The sequence below is a fragment of the Carcharodon carcharias genome, chromosome 32, assembly GCF_017639515.1.
Source record: "Carcharodon carcharias isolate sCarCar2 chromosome 32, sCarCar2.pri, whole genome shotgun sequence".
Lineage (NCBI taxonomy): Eukaryota > Metazoa > Chordata > Chondrichthyes > Lamniformes > Lamnidae > Carcharodon > Carcharodon carcharias.
In genome coordinates this window covers 16,445,836-16,458,430 of record NC_054498.1, presented here as the reverse complement: position 1 = coordinate 16,458,430, position 12,595 = coordinate 16,445,836, and the positions used below count along the sequence as shown (strand labels likewise).

Below are 12,595 nucleotides of genomic sequence, written 5' to 3'. Positions count from 1 at the left end.
ATGAGTTAAAAACGGGAGAAGCCAGGAATGCCAGTGTGCTGCGTGTGGAACTGCAAGCACCCTGAGACGACTGGTTAAGCAAACACTTCCTCATGAACACAGTGTTCCTTTTTAAACAGCCAGTGTGGCAGCACTAAGTGTTTTGCATTCTCGTGGCGAAGTAAAATGTGATGTCTACAGCCTCTAATTGCCTTTAAGAGAAGCTGGTTACAAAAGCAGCAGGGGTTGGAAAGAATAAGAGGCAGGGTCATAAAAATGTGACAGAGGATTCGCGCACATTAATACATGAGCACCCGTCTAATTACACTTCGATCAGAAAACTATTGAGACCAGGACATGTGTCTTCAAACCTACAGATTCTGCAGCTTTGCCCTGATCCTCTGCTTGCCTTTGGTCAATCAGTTCTTGAACATACTGATAGTCTGCAGATTCCTGGAGTTTGAAGCTAGCCATAGCTTAGCCTGCTGGTTACAACAAGAGCTCCATCTTTTACATCTGTTTGATTGGGTACCAATGCTGTGGTTGGTATCGGAGGGGGCTTAATGCTGTTTATGAGGAAGGGCATTATATTGCACTTAAACATCTGTAGTGTATCTGTCCTGCTCTTTACAGAATTGCCACTAAGGGTTTGTAGAAAGAGACTGTGAGTATATTAGTCTGCCTGTGAAAAATGGCTGTTTGGGTGAGAATCTGGTGGCATTTGGGGTACTTGGGTAAGGTTTTCTTCCGTAGTCTTTCACGGGGAATTTTGGCAGGGGATGTGCAATGAGTGCGCTCGACGAGTACGCTCATTTTGTTACAAACAATTACCCGGGCGATTCATGTATCTCCCAGTTGGTCACATTGCTAAGCTGGACTGAAGAAAAGCCCATAGGGGTTGATATGCCTTTTATAACATTTTGAATGAGCAATTAAATATTTCTAAATAGTGCATGAAGCCCAAAAGCAACTGAGCTCCAAGGGTTTATAACCAACAGCTTCAACTGCATAAACCCAAAGTGCTTCCTTTGCGAATTCCCTTCTCCCAAGATTAATTAAAGACTGGAACCATCTTCCATAAGCCTAAATCTCCATTCCATCTGAGAATTCATTCCAGAAAATCTGGTGGACTTTTTTTTAATTAACGTGGACCAACTTGTATGGATATTTTCTTCAGGGGAGGAAGGGGAAGAAGGAGGAGACCAAAGCAGAAGCAACCCTCCCCTTCTCTTGGCACCTTCCCATTGCAAATGAAGGAGCTGCAACTCCTGCCCCTTTTCCCTCCTCGCTCCCCGTTTTCCAGGGGCCCCGAGCACCACCCTCCAGGTGAATCAGCCACTGACCTCTACTTCTCTCAATTTATTACTCTGTGTTCACTGCTCACAATATGGTCTCTTCTACACTGGGGAGATCAACCGCAGATTGGGTGAGCGCTTTGCTGAGCGTCACCATCCAGTCCGCAAGCAAGGTCCTGAGCTTCCACCCGCCTGTTATTTTAATTCTCTGTCGCGCTCTGACCTCTCTGTCCTCGCCCTCCTACACTGTTTCCGTGATGCTCAATGTGAGAACCTCCACCTTTGGGATTAGGCACTTTATTCAGCTTTCCAAACTCAACACTGAGTTCAACAACCTCAGATTATAATCTCTTTTTGGAAGGCAGATATTGGTGCTGATTCGGTTTTTTGCTACTTACACCTCCTGTAGACCTATTTTTCATTTCCTTATTTGCCCCATTACCATCGCTTTTGCCTCGCCCCATCATCTGTCCTGTCATTTAACCTGCCTTCCACTCCACTCCAGACCTTCCCTTTTGCTCTCTTCCTTCCCCCCCCACAATCCCCCTTTCACCAGCTCTGTCCCTGCATAAACACACAAATGTCATTGACCTGAAACATTAACTCTGTTTCCCTCTCCACACTTTTCTGTGGAGAGGAAGCCAGAGTGAACACTGTGGCTTGTTATGTCTACAATGGTGGCAGCCAATTTGCAAATAGCGAAGTCCATCCAACCATATTGAGACAAACAAATAGTTTGTGCTGGAGGCTGAGGGATGAATGTAGAGCAATGCTCAACCTGAAAATCTCCCTCTGGGCATTGAAAACTCCTCAGGTGAAAGGATTCACCTGAGCAGGCAGAGAGGTACATTGTTCAACAGGAAAGGCTGCACTCTACAGACAGTGCAGTACTTCCTCAATACTGGGGTGTCAGCCCAGATTTTGTGGCAAATCCCCAATATTAACACCCTGGGGTTACCGTTGACCAGAAACTGAACTGGACTAGCCATATAAATGCTGTGGCTACAAGCACAGGTCAGAGGCTGGGAATTCTGTGGAGAGTAACTCACCTCCTGACTCCCCAAAGCCTGCCCACCATCTACAAGGCAGGAGTGTGATGGAATGCTCCCCACTTGCCTGGGTGAGTGCAGCTCCCACAACTCTCGAAGCTCAACACCATCCAGGACAAAGCAGCCTGTTTGATTAGCACCACATCCACAAACATTCACTCCCTCCACCACAGTGACACAGTGTGTACCATCTGCAAGATGCACTGCAGGAACTCACCAAGGCTCCTTAGGTAGCATCTTCCAAACCCACGACCACTATCATCTAGAAGGTCAAGGGCAGCAGATAGATGGGAACACCACCACCTGGAAGTATCTCTCCAAATCACTCACCATCCTGACTTGGAAATATATCACAATTCTTTCACTGTCGCTGGGTCAAAATCCTGGAACTCCCTCCCTAACAGCACTGTGGGTGCACCTACACCACATGGACTACAGCGGTTCAAGAAGGCAGCTCACCACCACCTTCTCAAGGGCAATTAGGGATGGGCAATAAATTCTGCCCCAGGCAGCGATGCCCTCATCCCATGAATGAATTTTTAAAAAAAATGTGTGGGTGGAACGCAGTGAGATCCGAGTGTGGATGCGCAACTCTTCCTGGTGCCAGGTTGATCCATGTGAGGAGTTACGTTGAACAGAAAAACAAGGGAAAGCAGAGGAAAATGGAGCCCGAGGAACAGCTCTGACATGGGGTTGGAACTTAAAGATCCCCACCAGCGTGTACGAAGGCAGTTTGTGGGGGGGGGGTGGGTTGGGACGCTGCCCCCACCCCCTTCCCACTGGACCCTTCTCCCATTTGTCAGGGGCTGTGGACAGCCAGCCCACCCTTGGGCCTATTGAGGCCCTTAAGTGGCCAACTAATGGTCACTAAAGGGTGCAAACCCATCTCCACAGGCTATCTTACCTGTGGCAGGCAGAGACCCCACACCAAGTGGGCCGCCTGTCGGCTTCTACTGCACAGGCTGGTGTCGGGCAAGAGGGCTGGGGTGGGAGAGACCTCCTCAGGGTCGGGGGGGGGGGCGTCCCTGTGCCCTTCAGAGTCAACCCCACCTCTCTCCCGCCCCCACCCCTCCCCAGCCACTCGGACCTCCTCCCCTCAGCTGCTGGGGTGACAGAGCTGCCGGTCACTCAGAGTGATATACTCTATAGTGAGGGGCAGATTGGGGGCACAAGTTTCATCCTGAGCCAATTAACTCTTCTCTGCCCGTGGTGCAGCTAGCTCTTTGGCGGACAGGCTCCCAAACGACTTTTTTAGTTGGGGGTGCGGGGCATGTGGTCCCCCTGTAAAATGCAGCCCATGGAGCTTACGCCAGCACCACTGGCTGGATGACCTCTTTCGGGACTGTAGCTATTAATATTTGCTTTCAGCATTACGCAGTCTGCCTCATGTATACTCAACATGAAGTGCGATGGGTTTCTGAAAGAGACCAATTCTTTTTTGTGATATGAAATTTCACCCCTCAGTTCAGTGAAAGTCCATTAGTGCAGTTAAGATGATTGGGTTTGCTGCAGTTCAGAAACAAGTCTTCTTTCAATTCTCTTCTTGCCTGTAAAACTGCTCATGGAAATAATTTTACTGGCATGGTTTGGTTTGACACCGGTATTTACTTTTTAATGTTCTCATTACCTGGACACACTTAGCACCTCTCAATATGTTGTGTGGCTGGCCTTATCCATATAGCTGTAAAAGGGAGAAATTCACTGGTAATTTGCCATAGAGTGAGTGCAGTGAAGGTTTACCAGACTTGTTCCAGGGAATGTGGGACTGTCTTATGAAGAGAGACTGGGGAAACAGGGCCTGTATTCTCTAGAGTTTCGAAGAATGAGAGGTGATCACATTGAAACCTACAAAATACTTAAAGGAATAGACAGGGTAGATGCAGGTAAGATGTTCCCCTTAGTTGGGGAGTCTAGAACCAGGGTACACGATTTCAAAATAAGGGGGGAGCCACTTAAGACTGAGGTGAGGAGAAATTTCTTTACTCAGAGTGTTGTGAATCTGGAATTCTCTACCCCAGAGGGTTGTGGGAGCTCAGTCATTGAGCATGTTTAAGGGAGAGATCGATAGATTTCTGATTAATACTGTAAGGGCTATGGGGATAGTGTGGGTAAAAAGCATTGAATTGTTCGATCAGCCATGATCGTATTGAATGGTGGAGCAGGCTTGATGGGCTGAATGGCCTTCTCCTGTTCCTATGTTAAGTCTCCCCTAGCCCCCTTATACAGGCCAGAGAGTCGGGTAGTAATTTGCTGCCAGACATTTTGCTGCTGGGGTGTACATTAGAAAGAAATATTTTCCTTTATACGAAACCTTTCATAATGTCATTAAGTACTTTGCAGCCAATTATGTACTTTTCAATTGTAACCACTTTTTGGGGGATTATGACAGCCAATTGTCACAGAGATAAATGAATAGATGATTTTTTTTTCTTTAGTGATTTGAGTTGAGGGAGAAATATTAGCCAGGACTGCTCTCATCTCTTATTCGAGAGAGTGCAAAGGGCTTTTTGACATCCACCTGAGAGAGCCTTGGCTTGGCACTTCATCTCTGACAATGCAACACTCCTCAGTACTTCACAACAGTGTCAGCCCAGACTTTCTATTCTAGTCTCTGGAGTAGGACTTGTACTGACAATCTTCTGATTCCAAGATGAGACTGTAACTAATTGAACCATGGCTGACACTCAATTAGCTGTTCTGTGTAGAATTTAAAATAAAAATTGGACGGAGGAGCAAGGGCTGCATTCAATTAATTATACAAAGACCATATAAGTTGCAGCCAAAGGCACAATTTTTGGCCATGGCTGTCCAGTTTTGATGGGGGAGGGGGGGGGCGGGGTGGGCATCATGGTATAATGTGGAATTGATAGTGGCCATTGAATTTTGATCTTCCCTTTAGTCCAATCTGAAACATGGAGACCGTCAGTCTGGAAATTCTATAGCCTTTAGGTGTTGGCCCATCCTTAAACAAGGAGATGTGTGAATTCCACAAATGGCTGTGAGGTCCACTCAACCATGTCCATATTTAACTAAGTATTCATCGGGGACTTGTTACTACCTGAAGTCCAAATACTAGAAGTCACATGATTTACAGCAGCCATCTTAACAGCTGCTTGTGTCCAGTTTTTAAAAATATTGACTGGAAGTTCAAATACGACACACTTGTACTGGTCATGACACGAACTAGACTGATACTTGGTGCAGTATTGGCAGAGTGCTACATTTTTAATCTATTTACAGGGTGTGGGCTTGCTATAAAAATGCAAATTCCTTCTTTTACACAAGTTATCAGATGTTTATTGTTCTTGGAATTGGATTCACAATAACTGTACTTCAAAGTCTAAACTTTTAGGAGACTTCCTCTGATTAGGATTTTCTCCTCCGCTGAGTAATTTTAATTCTATATTTTAACCTATTTACAGGATGTTGGCATTGCTGGCTGGGCCAGCATTTATTGCCCATCCCTAATTGGTGAACTGCCTTCTTGAACTGCTGCAGTCCATGTGGTGTAGATACACCCACAGTGCTGTAAGGGAGGGAGTTCCAGGATTTTGGCCCAGACACTTCACTCTCACTGGCCGCCTACAAATAGGAGATTAAGTATAAGAGGTGCAATGTCAGCGAATGCTTTGTGACACAGACTGAGTCATCAGTAGATGCACAATTGAAGAGTTTCAGCAACACTTTTTACATTTAGTTCAAATAATCTGACAGGCAATTTCTTTTTTGGAGTACACAGGGGAAGTGAGACTTAATGGAAACAGTTATTACAACTGATGTGAAGTTTGAAAATTATTGTTGACTGTTGTCACCTTGGTGTGTTTCTCCTCCTGCTTCCTATACTAAGTTGATTGGTGTGCAACATACACAAAAGCCCAGAACCTCCGATTCCTGGGGGATCTGCATCCAGGAGCTACTCCAGAAGATGTGCTGAGGAATGCCTGAGAAGCCCCCAAGCAAGGACTGCATGACAATTGCCTGGGAAGTTCAAACTTCTGATGGGCAATTACCCTCCACCAGGAACCATTCGATACTCCGATTTTAAATCGGAGACTTTGAATGGTTCTGACTCTGTCAGCAGAATAGTTACCCATAAAATTTAGAAAGATTAAAACCACTTTTAACTCCTGGGTAACTCCAACCTCCCCCCTCCGCCCCCAACCCCCCACTGGACCACCCAACTACCACACCGACCCCTGATTATCTTCCTGACCCCCAACAATAGCAACAACACTTTGCTTGCCCCCACCTCCTCACTCTGCCCAATCACTCCTCCCCCGACCAGCCTCCCAACCCCTCAACTATCTCCCTGCCCCCAATTACCACCCCACCCACCAGGCTACCTTGCTGACCCTCTGCCTTCCCCCATCCTGTCATCTACCCCCCGACTACCCTCCCCATCTGCCCGTCAACCCCCAACCTCCTGACTACCCCCACCAGTCCCCTGATGATGCTCTGGTTACACCCCAAACATCCCAAACCCATCCTACTACCACCTCCCCTCCTCCTAGCCCACCATCCTACCCACTTACCTTATACACTGCCTTCTCCCTGGCTTCTCAAAATGGCTAGGGCCTTTGAATGCACTGCTTTCCAGTGGCTAGTGCCGTAAGAAGGGGGTTCACTCTGCCCGAGGCAGCTGCCCTTCACTGAAGGCCTTGGGAGCCCACTGCCCTGCACTTTTCTCAACTGGACTGAGTCGGAAGGTCAAGCGAGAAGTGCGTAACTATGGCAATCCGACCATGATTACTACTCCCTGGAAGTTCTGGCCCAAAGTTTTACTCTCCTTGCTGTGTAATAGCCACTCAAATTATGAGGGGAGATTAAGGAAACTAGTCTTGCTCTCTTTTGGCTTTGAGAGGGTATAATTCAGGTGTCCAAACAACCCTCCATTGTACATTATGGCAAAAATTTCAAATACTTGAGAAACAAGTTAGAAGTTCGGAAGTATAGATTAAGAATGAATCAGATGAAACATTTGCAGCGTAACAGTATATAGTTATGGCACTTTCACAACGTCACAAAGCACTTTACGGCCAATGAAGTACTTTTTAAAGTGCATTTACTGTTGTAGTGTAGGTAACACAGCAGCCAATTTGCAGCTCCCACAACAGTAAAGTGATGATGATCAGAAAATCTGCTTTAGATGTTGGTGAAAGGATAAATATCGACCACAACACCAAGGGGGACTCCCTAGCTCTTCTTCAAAATAAGGTGATGGGATTTTTACATCCAATTGAGAGGGTAGACAGTGCCGTAGTTTAACATCTTATCCGAAAGGCAGTACCCCCTACAGCTCAGCACTCTCTCGGTACTGCAATAGAGTGTCAACCTAGATCATATGCTGAAATCTCTGGCGTGGAATTTAATTCCATAACCCCCTGACCAGAGGCATGAGTGTGACCAACTGAGCCATAGTTGGCACCTTAGCTAAATTTGTAGAATGTTACTGGTGGAGACCATTGAACAAAACAAAACAGGAGTCAGAAGACAATTGAAAGCATCGATGGAAAAGGCAACACAATGTGGAGACAGGATTGCTCAATATTTCTTTTATCCTTGGGATGTGGATGGCATTTATTATTTATCCTTAGCTGCACTGGGAGAACAGTGCTGGACTCCCAGCTTCCTGTTTGGCAGCTTTTCACCGGATTGAGTGATGTGCTTGTCCACATTGGGCGGCACTAAGGGTCAATCGGCCAGTACGGAACTGCTGCTACACATTGACCAGACTGGGTAGGGGGCTGCAGGGTGACCTTCCCTGGCAGGCTCGAGTGAATCTGCCTGGATGTTAGAGGCCGTTCAACAGATTTCACAGCCATTTTCTTTTTGCGATGCCAAACAGCTGGATATTATTGAATTCAATTTTGCAACTTGTCATGGTGAGATCGGCACTCGTGACCTCTGGGTTGCCTTGACAATGGTAGGTAGAGATGACCTATCAGAGCTCGTTGGGCCTAATGGGATTTTCTAGTTCCTATTTTTTTTACACTGAGAGCATTGGTTTCCTCTATTATTATCACCATGCTGATCATATGTTCTGTGGGTGATCTGCAGTCTCAGTGCTCGAGTATATTAATGATCTGTTCTAATGCTGAAGGCAACACTCGATCAGTGCAGTATCACGTTAGGATAGTCATGATTTATTCTCACTAGTTTGCATTTGTCAAAAATAAATCATGGCAGCAGCTTAAATTCCAGATAAAAAATGTCTAGAGCAAAAATAAACTTTGCACAAATTGGAAAACTGGAATAACAGTGCCAAAAGCAATTCACAACTTCTTCATCCTGACTGCACTTTCTGAAATAGTTCCTCTTCGTATTTGTCATTTAAAAAACTTACAAAATGCTGCCATTGATAAAATATCCCGAATCATTGACTGCTGTGTTGTTCCTTCCTGCTTACTGTGACTCGTTTTGAGCCGACTGGTATATTCTCTGCGAGGATGCTGGCAATTTTAGTCGGTAGCTTAAATATCACTCAAAGCAACGAGCCACGTTTGAAGCTGCACTCAAAATTATAGCCACTGGAGGGAGCTGCATTATGCCAAAAGTTCAATCGCCGGCACAGATTTCCGCCTGGACAGGGCACCTCACCGCCTTGGTGAAATTGGCACAAGTGCCCGTTAAGCCGTAAGTCCCGCCCCTGAACGGGGCGCTTCCCGTTTTCCCTGGGGCGGGAATGGTGGGGGGGGAGGGGGGTTCGTGCATCGCCCGTGTGCGGTTTAGGGAGGCAGCTGCCTCTGCTGAAGTTGGAATTTTGGACCCCAGGAGCGTGAAACCCGGAATGTCCGGAGCAGACCTGGGAAGTGCAGGTCTGGGTTTTCTGCGTTTCTTTGGGTGGCCAGTTGGAGAGGTAAGGTACCCTTTTGGAGACGGCCCTGGGACATCTTTGGGGGAGGTAAGGCCCCTTTGGGGGAGGTAAGGCCCTTTGGGGGAGGTCAGGCCCCTTTGGGGGAGGTCAGGGCCCTTTGGAATTGTTACAAGTTGGCATGGATCTGCGTGAAAGGTGCATAAACCCATTAACTGACAAGCTGATTGGAACCGTCAACAGACTTCTCAAAGTTAACTGTCAAAAGTGTCAATATGGTGGACAGGCTTTGGGCAGTCAGGAGGTGAGTTACTCGCCGCGGGATTCCCAGCCTCTGATCTGCTCTTGTGCTCGCAGGGTGAGATTTACCGGCCCGGCCCACCTCCAGGATTGTCTGGCCCCATCGAAAGTCAATGGACTTGTGGCTGGCCCGCTGTATCACATGTGGCAGGTCCCACCATGGCAAGACTGGGAAATCCCAGCCAGATGTCACTGGTAACCCCCAGGAGGTTGGAAGTGGGGGATTCAGCGATGGTAATGCCATCGAACATCGAGGGGCGATGGTTAGGTTCTCCCTTTTGTTGGAGATGGTCATTGCCTGGCACTTGTGTGGCGTGAATGTTGCTTGCCACTTGTCAGTCTAAGCCTGGATATTGTCCAGATCTTGCTGTACATGGATTGCTTCAGTATCTGAGTGCAAAATTACCTGTGTTGATTGAGGGTTAAATATTGGCAGGCACCAAGGAGAACTCACCTGGAATGATTTGCCTTCACCTGAAAATACAGCCGGGGGCTTCAAAAAATGGCACCCCTGACATTGCAGCACTCCCTTAGCACAGTAATGGAGTGGTACAAGAAACGGTACTCCACTACGGTGTAAAATCAATGCAGAGGGCAAGAAGGGAGCAGTGAAATACCGTGGCAGGGAACTGAATCTTCTGTTACCCTGAGAGTCACAACCAGTCATAAGAGGCATCCCTGAAGTATGTTAGGGGATATCTGGCTAGTCCCTGAGCCGGTTGCTCCAAGGTGGTGATGGGCATTGATGGCCCTTATCCAGCAACATTGTAGGTTCCAGCTGTTGAAAAGCAAACCTAAGATGGATGACAGGATACATTTCTTCCAACAAAAAGTAAGTTAAGTATCCTGCTTGGAAACCTATCTCATGGGGGTCCAAAACCTCAAGAGCCAGTTGGGTGTTGGGGATTCTATGAGTTTATACTTCTGGGTGAATTGAGTAAAATCGAGGGTGAACTTTCCCTCTCTGTTTCCCCCTTCCCACTGCTTCCATGTTCTTTCTCTTGTTTCTCCTTCCTCTCTCTCTCCCTCATCTCTCTTTTGCCTCCCCCCTGCTCCCCTCTGCTTGCTTTCTCTCTCTCCTCCTTCTCTGTGACTCCCCCTCTTTCTCTTTCCCCTTTCTATTCCCATGTGAAGACTTCCAATACTTGGCAAAGAGGGAGAATGAGAGACTGCCTCTGAGAGAGGTGACCCGCTGAGCCATGCTACGAGATCAGAAAATGATTTCAGTAGATGGTTCATTTCTTCAGGGTTTGACAAGATAGATGTCGGAACATTGTTCCCTCTGACTGGGGCGGGGGGGGGATGGGGGTACTAGAATTTTAGGAACACAGTCTCAGAATAAGAGGTAGGCCATTTAGGACTGAGAAGAGGAGGAATTTCTTCATTCAGAGGGTGGTGAATCTTTGGAATTCTCTGTCCCAGAGGCCTGTGGAGGATCAGTCATTGGGTATATTCACTGGATAGATTTCTAGATATTAAAAACATTAAGGGTAATGGGGGTGGTGTTGAAACTGGCATTGAGGTAGAAGATTAGCCATTAACTAATTGAATAGTGGAGCAGGCTCAAGGGACAGAATGGCCTACTCCTGTCCCCATTTCATTTGTTCTTCACACAGTTGTTTAGAGGACTCAAATTTCTCCTGCTTTTGGGGGTCAAAATATTGTAGTTTCTGCAGCTGGGAGAATTGGACTTCCTTGTTCTGAAAATCTCAGACCCTATGGATCTATTACTCATTTATATGATCACCTTTCTTTAAATCTCCCAATACTGACCTACATTTCTTGCTTTATGTGTGAGTTTGCACAGTACCAGATATTTGATTTGATCTTTGATGCTCAAGTGCCGAACTTTTAAAAAATTCCTTTATGGGTTGGGGGTGTCGCTGGTTTGGCCAGCATTTATTGCCCATTGCTAATTGCCCTTGAGAACTGAGTGCTTGCTCAGCCATTTCAGAGGACATTTGAAAGTCAAGCACATCGCTGTGGGTCTGGAGTCACAAATAGGCCAGACCTAGGGAAGGATGGTAGATTTCCTTCCCTGAAGGACACTAGTGAACAACAATATTGAATTCAAATTTCACCATCTGCCATGGTGGGATTTGACCTCAGGTCCCCAGAGCATTACTCTGGGTATCTGGATTACTGGTCCAGTGACAATACCACTATACCATCGCCTCCCCTTGTGCTAAACACTTGGATGAGCAATAAATGTTGCTATTGCCAGTGACACCCATAGCCCATGAATAAAATAAATCCTCAAAATACTGTAAGAAGGTTAATCCACAATGAATCAATGCCAGTGCTGATTGAGGTGAACTTTAACATTTCTTTTGCATTTTTATTTACTGACAGTAAAAACTGACAGCCATCTGTGTTAATGAACAATCTTTATAAACTATTCTCAACAGGATGCTCTTGAAAATGCAAACACCTCCATTATAAAATTCTCATCCCTGTTTTCAATGGGCTTGCCCTTCTTGATCTCTGTAACCTCCCCCAGCCCCCTGAGATCTCCAGTTCTGGCCTCCTCCCTGATTTTAATCGCTCCACTGTTGGTGGCCATGCGTTCCTGCTAACTGGATCGAAGCTCTGAAATTCTCTCTCTAAACCTCTCCGCCTCTCTACCTCGCTTTCCCCCTTGAAGTCGCTTGCCTTCTTGGTAAGCCTTTGGTTACCTACCCTAATACCTCCTTTAGTGGCTCGGTTTTGTTTGGAAACACTCGTGTTAAGTGCCCTGAAATGTTTGCCTACATCAAAGGTGCGATGTAATGAAGCAAGTTGTTGCAGTACTTCTTAGTGGAGGCAACATAGGCCAGCTCGTGGTGACTTAAAATGTGAGTTTCAAACCTTCAGATTGGCGTATGTCCAGTCACGGACAGCTCGCACAAGCATGTGCACAATAATGGTCTTTGGCTCACATTCAGTTGGATCTAATGGGCTTGTTCTGCACCGTAAGATTCTGTGTAACATAAGGGGGAATGCGGCACGACGATTGGCCACATCAAGCTCACCTTGTCCCAGACAGGCCGAAATAATATCAGCATTCTCGAGCCAGGCAGTGAATGAGGAAACTGGCTGGGCTGTATTGCTGGCCATCATTGAGCAGCCAGACTCGATCGACACCAATTCTCTCTCCATCTTCTGTCTGAAGGAATTCTCTC

The 12,595-nt window shown here is 46.6% G+C and overlaps 1 protein-coding gene across 5 annotated transcripts in view; it reads left to right on the top strand.

Annotated features, from left to right (window-relative positions):
* The window catches only part of cd276 (CD276 molecule), a 518,869-nt gene that overhangs the window by 370,639 nt on the left and 135,635 nt on the right, over positions 1-12,595 (top strand). The gene's annotated exons all lie outside the window — the stretch shown is intronic.